Here is an 11,910-nt window from a genome sequence, read left to right on the forward strand (position 1 = left end):
TTCCCTTTTTATGTCTCAGCAGATCTCCTGCAACCTATTAGCACCCATTTCCCTTTTTATGTCTCAGCAGATCTCCTGCAACCTATTAGCACCTATTTCCCTTTTTATGTCTCAGCAGATCTCCTGCAACCTATTAGCACCTATTTCCCTTTTTATGTCTCAGCATATCTCCTGCAGCCTATTAGCACCCATTTCCCTTCTATGTCTCAGCAGATCTTCTGCAACCTATTAGCACCCATTTCCCGTTCTATGTCTCAGCAGATCTCCTGCATCCTATTAGCACCCATTTCCTTCTCTATGTCTCAGCAGATCTTCTGCAACCTATTAGCACCCATTTCCCTTTCTATGTCTCGGCAGATCTTCTGCAACCTATTAGCACCCATTTCCCTTCTATGTCTCAGCAAATCTTCCGCAACCTATTAGCACCCATTTCCCTATTTGAGAATAAAATGGAGCTAGTTCCATTTTTTATGTCACATGATATTAGCACAATGGTTTAGGAAACACAAAAAACACCCAGTGCAGGTAATTTTGGGGCCACAGACACCATATATCCCCAATTCATAGATCCCTAGAGAAGAGATTGTTGTGGAAGTGAAGTTGTGTACAAGTCAATGAAACCCCCGACACTCCCTGCTGAGAACAATGGAGGAGTTTACTATTCCAATCCTCCAACCAGTTTTCTGTCTAGGAAGGTCTGGGAGTCAATATTTCTCCAGCTGACCAGGAACAATGAAGGAGTTTACTATTCAAATCCTCAACAACTAGTTTTCCCACTCGCTATTTCCCCAGCTGGCAGAGACAAGACTTCTTATAGAGTGTCAGCTTCTCGCATCATCCAGCATCGGGAAATGGGTGATAAATACAATGACCCCTCCCCTTATATCCATAAATCCCGCCTTATTATTACCAAAGTAAAAGATGTGACAACCTCTGTGATAAATCATCGACGCATTTCACCTCATCAGTATCCAGTGATAAACCATAAAGTGACATCAAAGTCCATCCAACTTCTCCTTTATACTTCAATAAATGATATCACCACCAATAAATGTCTCCAACACCTTCAGAGCTTCTTCCTCCAAATCTCATTATATGCTCCAGCAAACCATGAGTAGTGGACTACAAATCACCTCCTTCCCCAAACACCAATCCCAGTGCTCTCTTGTTGCTCACACTCAGATTGTGCGCTCATCAGACCTCCATCACTAGGGTTGCCACCTCATCCCTTTAAAACAGAACACATATGAATTACACAGGTTCTGAGGCTAATTTAATTTAGATAAGGCTCCACTTGAGTTCAATTACCACCTTAATCAGCCACAGAACCTGTGTAATTCATATGTGTTCTGTTTTAAAGGGATGATGTGGCAACCCTATCCATCACCCTTGTAATAAGTGCATCCCCAAAACTTTGGAGGAACCCTGGCTAAGAAAGGCTGGACTAGTCAGTAATATATTTCTATCCCCCTTGGTGGGAGTGGAGATGACCCATCTATAAGGATATACAGTACATACACACACAACACAAGGCCGTGCTCACACTATGAGATGTTTCTCAGGGCTGCAGTTCCTCTGAGATCCACAAGGTGGTGATCTCACCTCTACCCAGATAGGAATTCTCTATGGAAGACAGGAAGTGATGTCAGGTACAGACAGGAAGTTTCGGGTGAGAGGTGAGTCGGGAGGAAGTAGAGAGAAGACATTGTTGGAAGTGGTAGCAGAGGAGGTAATAAGATCTTATTTTCTATTTACACCCAGTAACCCCCGTCATGTCCGTCCTCTTCCTCCATAGTCACTGTGACGTCTTTTATCTCCAGCAGATGATGATACACACATATATAGTGTGGAAACCTAGATTAGCCCCTTCAGGGTCAGAATATTTCCCCACTTACGTGGCCGGAACATCTTTCCCACCAATCACCTTCTCACCTCATCAGATACTAATGGATTATACCACTTGTATTAGTGTCTAGGAATAGAGAATGCTATGACATCACACTGACCTCACAGCTCCTCCTCCCAATGTCCCGACATCTGGCACTTTTTCTTATTTGATGGTCTTAGGATGTGGGCAGAACCTTTGAATCCTCACAAGCAATACAGGACTGTTGTTGTAATGACACCATAATTGTTGTACCTACACAGTGGGGGTCCTGTGTGGGGAAATTATACCTCAGCCTGAAGTGGGGCTTTAATAAAATGGACGTCTGAATGGTGAGGTGAGGAGGATTCTGGGAACATTGATTGATTTTTCTATTTGTGTTCAGATCTAGAGTTTTTCTCCTGTGAAGTCTGGAGATCATATGACCATCACATTGCCTCCACCTCCCCCCCCTGATATAATAACGGAAAATTGAATACCTACCTTTCTGTATTTTTCCTTTCCTGGTGCCTATCCATGGCAGCATACATATGGTTGGTAGCTCCGCCACCATCCAACCCACAGGACCAATTATAACTCTTTAAAAGAGAGCGACAGCCTCCCCTCTGACATTCTTGTAACTAGACTCAAACAATTAAGGATTTTTAGCATTGTATGCTGCAATGGATAGGCACCAGGAAAGGAAAATTACAGAAAGGTAGGTATTCAATTTTCCGTTTTCCTGGTGCCTTCATGGCAGCATACATATGGTAAATAACTCGCTTACAGGGAGGGTTGCTGCAAAAGTATTTTAATCTCTACTTAAGAAAACACAGCTGAAAAAAAACTTTCCCCCTAAGTCACTATGAGTAATAGTAAACCCCACTGGGTCATGAATGCGGTGTGGAATGACCGGTTGCCCAATGGCAGGGCGTTTAGAAGATTTTAGTGTTACTGTATCCCAGGAAGATGCCATTCCCCGCACAAGTATGAGCCCGCTCGTGGCATGGCGTCAAACTTTTACCCTTAAAAATCTCGATAGGCGACTTTTAAAAAATTCTATAGGTTGCATTTTTTGAGTTACAGAGGAGGTCTAGGGCTATAATTATTGCTTTCACTCTAACGATCGCGGCGATACCTCACTTGTGTGGTTTGAACACCGTTTTCATATGCAGGCGCTACTCACATATGCGTTCGCTTCTGCGCGTGAGCTCGTCGGGACGGGGCGCTATAAAGTTTTTTTTTTTTTCTTATTTATTTTTATTTATTTTATTATTTTTTACACTGAAATAATAAAAAAAAAATATCACTTTTATTCCTATTACAAGGAATGTAAACATCCCTTGTAATAGAAAAAAGCATGACAGGTCCTCTTAAATATGAGATCTGGGGTCAAAAAGACGTCACATCTCATATTTAGACTAAAATGCAAAAAAAAAAAAATTGAAACTGTCATTTTTTCAAATGACAAAAAAAAAAATGTTTTTTTAAGACGCTGGGCGGGACTGACGTTTTGCCGTCACTTCCGCCCAGCAGAGCTATGGGGACGGGTGGGGGCGATTTTTCCCTCACTCGCAACCCCATACAGCTGCCGAACGGTCCCGATCTCCTCCGCCGCTACCGACGGCTCCGGTAAGCGGCGGAGGGCGCGGGAGAGCGGGGGGAGGGGGGCCCCTCTCCCGCCGCCGATAACGGCGATCTCGCGGCGAATTCGCCGTGGAGACCGCCATTATCGTTAACAGAACCGCTCACACTAAAGATGGATACCTCTGTTGTGGCAGCAGCTGCTGCCGTTACCGAGATATCCATCTTTAAAGTTTGGCCGTATATAGTCGTACAGCGGTTTGGAAGTGGTTAAATGTAATTCGCCGCCGGCCGCTAGGTGGCGTTTACGTTCAGGTCTCATTTGTTTATGCAAATGAGCCTGATACGCCGATTCCCGAACGAATTTGCGTCGCGTAGCCGTCGCTTACTTCGTTTGCGTAAGCGACCCCTGCTATATGAGGGGTAACCTTACGCCAGTCCGCCGTATGCCATGTTAAGTATGGCGTCGGGTCCGCGTCGTCTTTTCCCGTCGGAAAGTTTTGGGGGGGGGCGGGGCGATGAGGAGAGGGATGTTTTCCAGCTGAATGCCGGGAAGACCTGCGGCTGTCAGGTGCGTGGGCTGAGGAAGAGTGACCACTCTTTGGGGTGCTATAAGCATTGGACCTCTTCTCTTGAGCCTCTCTGCGACTTGGCTGAGGCTGTGGGCTGCAAAAAAAGGGAAAAAAAGGGAAAAGACAGAAACTCTGTTTTTCCTCTATATAAGGTACCCAAGTGCTCTTTTATTTTGAACTTACCTGGTAGTTGCAGCCACTTACCTAGTGGTATGTTGAGGAACTTTTTGTAATACTGAGCTGCGGGGAAGGGCTGTTAAAGAGGAAAACCAACAGGGTTAACCTTCTTGACTTTTATTGTGCATTGCTGATTTTATTTTGTATTTTTTTTAAATGATTAAATACACAAGTATACACACATATATATACGCCTACGCACCTAAATAAACACACTCACATTTTCTCTCCTTTTTTTTTAACACACCTGTTTATATTATATATAAATATAATATAAACAGATGATATGTACCTATCATGAAAAAAGGCTGAAATCCATAAGGTATCGAGGATACCCCACATAAGTATATACACATACATATACACGTATGCACCCATGTACATACCATATACACACTCAACCATTATATGCCCATGAATATATACAATCTATACAGGCATGTACAGACCTATCTGATCAAACTGGTTCCCCACCATAATTTACCTTGGGCTGGATCCATAATAGGGTGAGAGGAGCGGAAAGATTAAGGGATAGAATTTCCCCTAACCTAGGATGTGCTCTGCAGTGAAAAGCTGTCTCCATAATGAGGGAAAACCTCCTCACTATATATAGACAGCTTCCAGGTGTACCAAGATGGGCGCCATCGGCTTCCAGAAGCTACCACGCACGTGCCTGATGACGTCATATCCCCGCGACACAACACTGTCCTAGGAAGGGATAAGTTAAACGCGGAGGGCGCGCGCGAAGCGCCTCAGAAGCCCTCCAGCAGGGGAGGTGGGAGGGGGCTCTCCTGCCGTGAGGTGCGGGTGCTTGCCAGGATAAGCTAGAAAGCCTAGATCCCCCATGCTGAGCTATAGCCCAGGTAATTGCAAAACTAGGGCGATAGCCGAGCGCCCGGAGGTGAGAGAGAGGTGAGTTTCAGAGAAAGACTGAGGGTCTAATAAAACCCTGCACAATTTGTTATTGATTAAAGCTTACCCTGTATGCAGCTGTAAAAGGCATAGTAGCCATCTGTCCCAAAGAGCCATATTCATCAGCAGTGAAAATAGCACCGTAAAATTTGTAAAAAGCCGTCTTTACCTTGGAGCAGTGTATTTCAGTCAAGGATGGAGGAAAATACCTGAACTGCAGACCCAGAAAAGATCCACAGAAAAATGGGCTCCCAAACTTTTCGGCACCTTTAGCAGCCTAAGATATGGGACTTCATATACAGGAGAGCATGAACCTGTAATGGTTGGCCAACGCAGTGGCATGGTAAGGGCTGAATCCAGGTGATCCATGATCCTGCAGGTTTGAGGACAGAAAAAAGAATGTTGGATGGGAGGCTGTCGCTCTCTTTTAAAGAGTTATAATTGGTCCTGTGGGTTGGATGGGGGCAGAGCTACCAACCATATGTATGCTGCCATGAAGGCACCAGGAAAGAGAAATACAAAGAAGATTCTAGAAGTCACCAGAGAGATGATGGAGGAGAGGTGAGCGGTGCCGGGAATTCTGGGACATTATCCAGTAACAGACAAGGGGTGTGTCTGGATGGTGACTGTATCATTGTGTGTGTCAGGTTCCTATAAGGTGTCAGGATGTCACTGTCTATTTCTCCATGGAGGAGTGGGAGTATTTAGAAGGACACAAGGATCTCTACAAGGACGTCATGATGGACAATCAGCCGCCCCTCACATCACCGGGTAAGAGGAGACTTTATTGTAAAGGAGAGAGCAGTACGGAGGCTCCACCTAGATCCCCCATCATCTGATAAACACATAGAAACAATGTATTCAGTCAGTGTGTGTGTTTCCTACAGATGGATCCAGTAATGGGAACCCACCAGAGAGATGTCCCCGTCCTCAGGATTCCCGGGATTCCACACAGGAAGGTCACACCATCCCTCACCATCATCAGGTAGATGAGTGACAATTATTGGTAGTTCTGATTTATACACAGCATGTTTGTTACAATGAATGTTTTATTATATATTCAGAGTGGAAACCTCTGGGATGATAATATTGATGTTAAAGAAGAGTATAAAGAGGAAGATGAGGAGTATGGAGTGATGGAGGAGTTATCAGAAGGACACAAGGATATGATGGAGCCACCTAATACCAGGAACCCACCAGAGAGATGTCCCCGTCCTCTGTATTCCCGGGATTCCACACAGGAAGGTCACACCATCCCTTACTGTTACAAGGTTGGTGGGACGGAGGTTATAAAACACACTTATAGAGACAGTGGCCCGGATTCAGATACATTATCGTATCTATCGACGGGCGTAGCGTATCTCAGATACACTACGCCGCCGTAACTTAGGGCGCAAGTTCCGTATTCAGAAAGAACTTGCGCCCTAAGTTACGGTGGCGTAGTGTAAATGTGTTGGCGTAAGCCCGCCTAATTCAAATTTGGATGATGTGGGCGTGTTTTATTTAAATTGCTTGTGACCCCACGTAATTGACGTTTCTTACGAACGGCGCATGCGCAGTCCGTGAACGTTTCCAAGTGCGCATGCTCCAAATTACGCCGCAAACTGTCAATGCTTTCGACGTGAACGTAACTTACGTACAGCCCTATTCGCGAACGACTTACGCAAACGACGTAAAATACGACGCTGTTGGTTCGTTTCCGACGTCCATACCTAACTTGACTTACCCCTGCTTTATGAGGGGTAACTTTACGCCGGAAAAAGCCTTACGTAAACGACGTAAACAAATGCACCGGGCTGACGTAAGTTTCTGAATCGGCGTATCTACCTAATTTGCATATTCCTTGCGTAAATCTACGGAAGCGCCACCTAGCGTCCAGCGTAAATATGCAACTAAGATACGACGGCGTAAGAGACTTACGCCAGTCGGATCTTAGGGAAATCTATGCGTAACTGATTCTAAGAATCAGGCACATATATACGAACCCGCACACTCAGAGTTACGATGGCGTATCCGGAGATACGCCGTCGTAACTCGTATCTGAATCCGGGCCAATGTGTGGATTTTTTATGTGATTTCACAATAATAAAGTTTATATCTTACAGATGATATTCTCTCTCATTTTCTTGGTTTAGAGTGGAGATCCAATCGATATAGAATTTGAGGTGAAATCAGAAGAAGAAGAGAGGTATGTGAGGGATGATCAGCATTCTATGGAGGAGGATGGAATAACGGGGACATTTATAGAGGAGGACACTCCTACAGAGATCAGCACAGGTGGGTCATTAACACTAAATACATTCCTCCACCCATACTGCTCACTGATTGGTCCAGAGTAGGGTGGGGACTGGGTGATATCAGCCTGTAATCCCCTGGTCACTTTCCTGAGCTGTGTTCCCCGTCCTGTATTCCTGTATTTCTGTATTTTCTTGGATAATCTTCATGCAGAAGACACAATTTATGTATCTAGACAGGATTTATGGAGATTCTGGGGCTCAGCTGGCAGGAGCTTGTTAATTTTCACCATAGATGTTACTCAACCTAGTCATCTGGGGTAAGTGTTTTGAGTCTTCTGCCCCCTAACCGAGTCTAGTAATATCTCTGACAATTCTCCCAGGGTTACTTGCTCTGTTGTCTGCTGGCTGTGCCGGGTGGAGGGATATGTCTGTATAGTCTCAGACCCAAGTCACTGAGTGCAGTCTCAGGAGATGGGAGGCAGCGGTGTGGAATCTCTGCAACTTTTAGGTTACTACTGATTACCACTATTATCCACTTGCCGATCACCCATAGTAAATAAACGTCATTACTTTGAAGTTAAATACAGGTGTTCTTTCAGCAGCTATCTGCCATAAGCCCAGTATCATTATTTACTGTGGGTGATTCTCTACAAGATAAAAATAGATTGGCCCATGGGATCCCTTTTTATAGATGATGGGTGAGGTCCCTGCCTCTTTCCAGTCATTTCTGAGTTTACCTGGATGTGATCCGGTTCAGCTGTTTGCTAGGCAGGAAGTCAAGTGAGGACAAGATGGTCCCAATGTAGCTCTATGCCCTTGAAGGACAGAAGCGACCTCTGATGTCACTTTCAGTTTTGGCATAAACAAAAGATTTTTTTTCGTAAAGGGGTTGTAAAGGTACCGTATTTATCGCGGTATAACGCGCTCCCGCGTATACCGCGCACCCCCAAAGTTGACCCTAATCCTGTGGAAAAAAAGTTTTTTTTGTACTTACAGTTTTGGTGTCTTGCGCGGCGTACATCGGCGGTCTCGTCGGGTCCGGCGTTCGTCTGCGGCTTCAGGTGTCCTCTTCGGCGGGTCCGGCGTCCTTCTGCGGCTTCAGGTGTCCTTCTGCGGCGGGTCTGGTGTCCTCTTCGGCGGGTCCGGTGTCCTCTTCGGCGGGTCCGGCGCCCTTCTGCGGCGTCCTGCCTGCTCGTTTCCCGCGCCGAGTTTTGAATACTGCACCGACATATACAGAGCGCAGTACACTCGTGTATTGTCGGCAATGCTCGGCTACCCGCGCTGACGTCCTGTACATCCAGGACGTGAGCGCGGAAGGTGCCGAGACTGCCCGACTATACCCGAGTGTACTGCGCTCGGTATATGTCGGCGGAGTATTCAAAACTCGGCGCGGGAAAGTGGGTATCGGCGTATACCACGCACCCACGATTTTGCCCTGATTTTCGCCGATAAATACGGTAATTTGTTTTTCCCTAAATAGCTTCCTTTACCTTAGTGCAGTCCTCCTTCACTTACCTCATCCTTCCATTTTGCTTTTAAATGTTTCTGTTTCTTATTTCTTCTGAGAAATCCTCACTTCCTGTTCTTCTGTCTGTAACTCACCACCGTAATGCAAGGCTTTCTTCCTGGTGTGCAGAAAGCCTCTTGAGGGGGGAGGGGGCGAGCAGGCAAGTCAGGACACTCTCTACTTAGCAGATCGCAATAGGGCTGCATAGACAAACAGTCAGCCTGATGGACGCTTATCTGAACAGATAATTGCCCACCGGTTCTGATCTCTATGACCCATGCAATAGGGCAGCATACATAGAGGTCAGCCTTATGAGCTCCTATCTGACTTGTCTGACTAACAATTGTAAAACTTGCACTTATATACTTTTACAAGCCTTATCTTAGCCATCTCGTCTAGATGTGATTGGTTGCTAAGATCTACATCAATGTAACACCTGTACTACAACCAGACAAACTTAATGATTCCCAGAATTCCTATATGTTCATTAAAGTGATTTTTGTCCAATTAAAAACACCTGTGTAGAGACAGTCTGGCACCCAGCTGTGTTAGATCAAACCCTTCTAGTCCTGATAAGGCTCCACCAACAGATTTATGACATTTGGGAGAATGAACTTTCAATAACCCCACCTTATCTGTTATATGTAAAAGTTTTAATGAGGGCACAAGCAGACCTTTGTTTGACCCTGCCAAACTTAATTAATGTATTGTACATACCTTTCCTATATTCCACATAATTATTTTAAACCACCTGTATCACTTATCTTTGACTCTCACCTTAGCTCTGTGATTTTTATGCAAATGATGGGCCGAGCGCCAGACAAGTACTTAAAACGAACTGCGCATGCGTCGTGATGTGTACGCATCCCTGTGCGCATGCTCACAACCACGTCGGAACAACTGCCTATGCTACGCCAGATCACTGTGTATGCCGTTAATGTAACCTACGCCCAGCCAGACCCACGTCCAACGTAAAATATGCTGGCTTGTGTTCACTGGTGCAGACCTTTGCATGTCTGTTGCCGGGTTACACCTCCTTTATGGGGAATAACTTTACGCCGGACGTACAACTTATGCGCACCGCGCGTAGCCTGCGTCGGGCGCACGTACGTTCGTGAATCGCTGTATTTCCCTCATTTGCATGGCTAATCAATGGGAGCGGCACCATGCACCCAGCCTAAATGTACGCCCACCCTATGCCCGCGTAAGCAACTTACGTTGGCGGGGTGTAGCCTGGTTTTAGGCGCATCTCTGTTTGTGGGTCAGGCGCACAGATACGACGGCGTACTTGTTATACGTCGGCGTAAGTGCTTTGTGAATCCGGGCCATAATATGTATTCTCTTTTGTTACACCCATTTTCTACCAGCTGGACATTTTATATTTGATGATCTGATTGGAGCACAGACTTTTACATGGTGATAATAATGTGATAACATCCTTTAACTTTGGAACCTTAAACAGAAAGTGATAATGAGGGAGATGTCAATAACCCAATGATGGTGGTCTTCAGGATCATTCCAGTCTTCATCTTGGTTTTTCTCCCCCCATCCTCACTCTCTGACCTCTGGTGGGGCTCAGCCCTGCTGTTATTCATGACTAAATCATGGACTAAATAAGGAAGTGCAGGACTTCTTGTGTTAGGAAGATGGCAATGAGTGATAGAGGGGGTGGGGACACTTGTCCTATAATCCTGTCATCACTGTCACCCCTATAAAAGACAGTTCTCCTTGTTTCCTCACTCTCTAACTAAGGTCCATGAATAAAGAAATGATCTGGTAGGAGATCAGAGGACCAATTTACTTGTTACCTTGAGGGGGGAATTGTAAGATCCTCAGAGACAAAGCTGCCTGATGTGGGTGGAGTCCTGGTTTAGTGGAACCAATCAGCTCATGTCTAGTAATAACCTTTTTACTTCTATTTTAGTAGATGGACGAAAGATGAGGAAAACCTCAGAGGATTGTCTCACTTTGTCTCCAGACTGTAAAGTAGAAGATGAGGACATCACACAGTATAGTCCAGGAGAAAACCTGACTACCTCAAATGTCCATCCGGCACCACACAGTGTAGACGGACCATCGTATTCCTCTTATCCTGAGGAACCTCAGACTGTGCGGGACGGTGCCGGACCATCGTATTCCTCTTATCCTGAGGAACCTCAGACTGTGAGAAATGGTGCTGTCCTTCAAACAGAGAAGAGCCTTTCCTGTACTGAGTGTGGGAAAAGTTTCCCTTCTAAATCCAATCTTAATGTGCATAAAAGATCTCACACAGGGGAGAAGCCGTATTCCTGTCCAGAGTGCGGGAAATGTTTTATACAAAAATCAGACCTTGTCAAACATCAAAGATCTCACACGGGGGAAAAGCCGTATTCCTGTCCTGAGTGCAGGAAATGTTTTTCAGAGAAGTCCTATCTTTACACACATCAGAGATCTCACACGGGGGAAAAGCCGTATTCCTGCCCTGAGTGCAGGAAATGTTTTTCAGTGAAGTCCAGACTTTACACACATCAGAGAACTCACACGGGGGAGAAGCCGTATTCCTGTTCTGAGTGCGGGAAATGTTTTTCAGAGAAGTCCAATCTTTACACACATCAGAGATCTCACACGGGGGAGAAGCCGTATTCTTGTCCTGAGTGCAGGAAATGTTTTTCAGTGAAGTCCAGTCTTTACAGACATCAGAGATCTCACACGGGGGAAAAGCCGTATTCTTGTCCTGAGTGCGGGAATTTTTTTTCACAGATTTCCAGTCTTTACACACATCAGAGATCTCACACGGGCAAGAAGCCATATTCCTGTCCTGAGTGCGGAAAATGTTTTTCACAGATTTCCAGTCTTTACACACATCAGAGATCTCACACAGGGGAGAAGCCGCATTCCTGTCCAGAGTGTGGGAAATGTTTTTCAGTGAAGTCCCTTCTTTCCAGACATCAGAGATCTCACACAGGAGAGAAGCCATATACCTGTCCTGAGTGCGGGAAATGTTTTTCACAGAAGCATCATCTTTCCAAACATCAGATATCTCACACGGGGGAGAAGCCTTATTCCTGTCCTGAGTGA

The 11,910-nt window shown here is 45.4% G+C and overlaps 1 pseudogene; it reads left to right on the plus strand.

The window, feature by feature from the left end:
* The window catches only part of LOC120935222, an 87,570-nt pseudogene extending 75,660 nt beyond the window's left edge, over window positions 1–11,910 (plus strand).

The sequence above is a fragment of the Rana temporaria genome, chromosome 4 (assembly GCF_905171775.1).
Source record: "Rana temporaria chromosome 4, aRanTem1.1, whole genome shotgun sequence".
Taxonomy (NCBI): Eukaryota; Metazoa; Chordata; class Amphibia; order Anura; family Ranidae; genus Rana; species Rana temporaria.